Consider the following 4,403-nt stretch of genomic DNA (forward strand, 5'->3'; position numbering starts at 1 on the left):
CTTGTGGTTCTCCAACAGTTTCATCTAAATGATTCTGAAGTTTGCAAATCATGTTAAATTCATAGCAAAGTCAACATGTTTGAATTTAAATTGTGCACACTGTATGTTTTAATGGCTTCCAATGCTAGCAATAATTTTGGAACTCCAAACACAGTAATGCTGTTACGGAACTTCAGCACTATTGGTGTGACACCCCTAGAGCCCTCAAGAGGGTCTTCTGCCAATAGCAACCCCCACTGTTCCCTTAGTGCTCGATACTCACATTGGTACTTAGGGGGCCCCATGGACTTAAATCTCCAGCAGTAGGGGCTCACATAATAGTCTGAAGACCACTGGATAAAGGACTGGAGTATTACTGAGGATAAAGACACATGGAAGCACAGAGGATGAGGTCTGAGCTGGATTGGAATTTCTACCAGGGCAGATTGAGCACTGTGTGGATGGTATGCAGGCACTGAGTATATAGTATTGCTACAGTACACTAGAACGTACTAGTATAAGACTCTAGCAGATGGTGAGCCGGCCAAGAATTTGGATTTTGTCTGGGAAGTTACAGCTCCAGCCATACAGGATTATGGCAGGTGGCAATAGGTTAGGAATGTAAGATACAGCTGAGGGCTGCGTAACCAGCTGTACAGCTGTACAGGGTTCCAGCAGATGACAGCAGGCAGGGGCATGAGGAATATAAATGTGGGTTGTGACTCCAGCCGTACAGGACTCTGGTAGATGACAGCGGGCCAGGTATAAAGAATGTCTTCAGGAACAGGAGTAGAACAAGGATCTAGCTTCTGGAACCAGGAACAGATGACCAGGGGCTCAAGCTTGCAGGCATGAACTATAACCGTCGGGGCATGGCTGGGCTGACTGCAAGATAAAAGGAGCAGCAGCCAATCAGAGAGCCCAAGCTGCCAAGCCCTTTGATTAACACTGTGCAACTGGAGCGTTGCACATCTCCCACAGCCAAGGAGCCCCATAGGCCGCCCAGCGTCTTGGTCGCCTAATGACCACAGGGAAGTCACTTGGTGGAAGTGCACTGACGTCCCGGTTGCTTAGCAATGACTGTGACCTGTGAGGAGTGTTAGCCGCCGTGGCTTGTAACAAATGCCTAGTAATGTCTATACCCCCCAAAAAATTTCTGGAAAAGGGTCATGGCCGAAAAGGGGTAGTGGCCTCGCAGGAAAGGGGTGTGGCCTTACAGCTGTCCCGTTTTCATCACTCTGGGTACATGCCCAGCACTCCCTAAGATACTGGGCTGCCCTCAGGATCTCCCCGGAATGTGGACAAACAATCTGAATTACTTTTCAGTAGAGATGAGCGGGTTCGGTTCTTAGAGAACCGAACCCTACCGGACTTTGCCTTCTGAGTCCGGATCCGAGCCAGGCTCGGGTTTTCCTGCATGACCCGGAAACCCAAACGAGGCAAAACGTCATCATCCCGCTGTCGGATTCTCGCAGGATTTGGATTCCATATAAGGAGCCGCGCGTCGCGGCCATTTTCACTCCAGTCTCGGAGAGTGTATTGAGAGGACGTGGTCTCAGCGTTCAGTGTCTGTGTGGGAGTGGGAAAGTGGGGTGGCAAGTCTTGTGCTGTTTTTCTTGCTGTCCAGTCCAGTGTAGTCAGTGTATTGTGCTGCATCAGTCCAGCCAGTCACAGTGTTGGTGTTCTCTGCTGCCATATATCCAGTGTAGCTGTATAAAGTGGTGCTGTGTTGTGCAGACCAGTGGTAGTGTCCTGTCTCATCAGTAATTCCAGTGACAATATACGCTGCTGCTATATGTCCACTGCTGCAGTGTAATAATTATAATCACAACCACGTGTTGTTGTGCTGCATCAGACCAGTGGTAGTGTCCTGTCTCATCAGTCATTCCAGTGACGATATACGCTGCTGCTATATGTCCACTGCTGCAGTATAATAATTATAACAACAACCACGTGTTGTTGTGCTGCATCAGACCAGTGGTAGTGTCCTGTCCATCAGTCATTCCAGTGCCGCATATTGTCTCAAATAACTCCCAAAAAATAATGGAGAACAAAAATGTTGACGATAAAATAGGGAAAGATCAAGAAGAACCACTTCCTCCTAGTGCTGAAGCTGCTGCCACTAGCCATGACATAGACAATGAAATGCCATCAACGTCGTCTGCCAAGGCCGATGCCCAATGTGATAGGAGAGGGCATGTAAAATCCAAAAAGCCAAAGTTCAGTAAAAAGAACCAAAAAAAGAAATTTAAATCGTCTCAGGAGAAACATAAACTTGCCAATATGCCATTTACGACACGGAGTGGCAAGGAACGGCTGAGGCCCTGGCCTATGTTCATGACTAGTGGTTCAGCTTCACATGACGATGGAAGCCCTCATAACTGAGGTCTTGACACTTATGTTGGTGTTAGACGTGCGCCCGGTATCCACCATTAGTGCAGTGGGATTTAGACAATTGATGGAGGTATTGTGTCCCCAGTACCAAATCCCATCTATATTCCACTTCACTAGGCAGGCGATAGCGAGATTTTGCCATTTAATTCCAGTGATTTGGACGTATAATTACAGTGATTTTGCCAATTAATGTCAGTGATTTATAATTATTAATTACAATGATCTTGCCATTTAATTCCAGTGATTTGGACGTAGAATTACAGTGATTTTGCCAATTAATGTCAGTGATTTATAATTATTAATTACAGTGATCTTGCCAATTGATTCCAGTGATTTAGACGTAGAATTACAGTGATTTTGTCAATTAATGTCAGTGATTTATAATTATTAATTACAGTGATCTTGCCAATTAATTCCAGTGATTTGGACGTATAATTCCAGTTGGAATTGTTTGTGTCGCTTGGCTTAGTCATACAGCTTTTTTTTTTTTTTCTACTTGAAGCCCGAGGTGCGGTGCTTCATCACCCAGTGTCTGTGCCAAACGTGCTGGGGGCATAGGATCTTGGACCCTCTCCAAAAGGAGAAGGGCCCCGTTACTCCCCAACCCCTCAGAGCCCAAAGGCCTACTGAGGAGAAAAGGGTCTGTGGGTCCCTCCTTGCCGAGGCGCAGAGGGACCCTCGTGTGTCCCCAGGGTTGGCCGAAGCTTCCCCCTGGGGACCGAAAACAGCGTCTGGCCCTCCCCAAAAGGAGAGGGCCTCAGCAACTAGGGGAGAGGGTAGCCCATAAGGGTCTCTCCTAAACCCCAACGAAAAACCGTGAACGTGACTTACAAAAAACAAAAATAAGTGCTGTGCATAAATAAATAAGCCCCAGCCAGAAGGCCGGAGGAGGGGGGTAAAAAATTGTCCTTGCCCTAGCCAAAAGGCCAGGGCAAAGGAAAAAGTGCATCAGAAGTTGGGGAGTGACAGTGCTCGTGCCATCAAAGTGCAAAGGCGCCCGCACCAGTGCAAATTAAGGCACCCCTGGGTCACCCCAGGGGCACATGTCACCTCGAGCTTCGAGCCGCTCCCAGTCTCTCAGCCAGACCAAGTTTCATACCTGCTCTATGCCAGGGTCAACCCCCAGTACAAGAGTCGATACTAAACCAGGCCGTTCCCTATACAACGTGAGGTAAGCCACTCCTCACGAAGTAGGGATACTCGGCCCAGTTTTTCTCCACTCTCGACCAGAGGCATTGCCACACCCTGGCATGGTACTCCACAAGGTGTTTCTCCATTCCACATCTAGGAACCTCTCACGCTCCTAGTGTAAGAACAGGTACTCCACCCTGTGTTTCCCTCGAGCAGATACTACACTTGATCTTAGCCAAAAGGCCGAGAAGCTTAGTCATACAGCTACTTCATTACACCTCTTCGACATCTTTGCATGAGGTGCTGTTTGGGACCTAGTTTTTGAAAAGTGCAATCCTGTGTGACACTGCCGTATGAGTCATGGGGTACTGTGGTATTAGTCCTGGGGTACTGCCGTATGAGTCCACCAATTGCATATTTTTTTTAAAAGTGACTGGAGCATGCTGGAGATGCTGTCAGTGGACCGAACAACTGCGGCCCACTCTCGACATTCAGCCACTGCGTGACACTACTAGATGGGCTAGCTGGTTGTGTCGCTTAGCTTAGCTTAGGCCTACAGCAACCTCGGTGCACCTTTTTTTTTCTTTGCATCATGTGCTGTTAGGGGCTTTTTTTTTTATATCTGTCCTCCTGTCTGACACTGCAGTGCCACTCCTCGATGGGCCAGGTGTTTGTGCCACCCACTTGGGTCGCTTAGCTTAGTCATCCAGTGACCTTGGTGCAACCTTTTGGCCTAAAAACAATATTGTGAGGTGTGAGGTGTTCAGAATAGACTGGAAATGAGTGGAAATGATTGTTATTGAGGTTAATAATACCGTAGGAGAAAAATTACCCCCAAATTCTGTGATTTTAGCTGTTTTTATGTTTTTTTTCTTCCAAAAATCATCCAGATCCAAAAC

General features: G+C 47.4%; 1 pseudogene; it reads right to left on the bottom strand.

Annotated features, from left to right (window-relative positions):
• Positions 1 to 3,686: 3,686 nt before the first annotated feature.
• LOC134959280 (U2 spliceosomal RNA) lies at positions 3,687 to 3,759 on the bottom strand (annotated as a pseudogene).
• Between the last annotated feature and the right edge of the window lie 644 nt (positions 3,760 to 4,403).

Source organism: Pseudophryne corroboree, chromosome 9 (assembly GCF_028390025.1).
Source record: "Pseudophryne corroboree isolate aPseCor3 chromosome 9, aPseCor3.hap2, whole genome shotgun sequence".
Taxonomy (NCBI): domain Eukaryota; kingdom Metazoa; phylum Chordata; class Amphibia; order Anura; family Myobatrachidae; genus Pseudophryne; species Pseudophryne corroboree.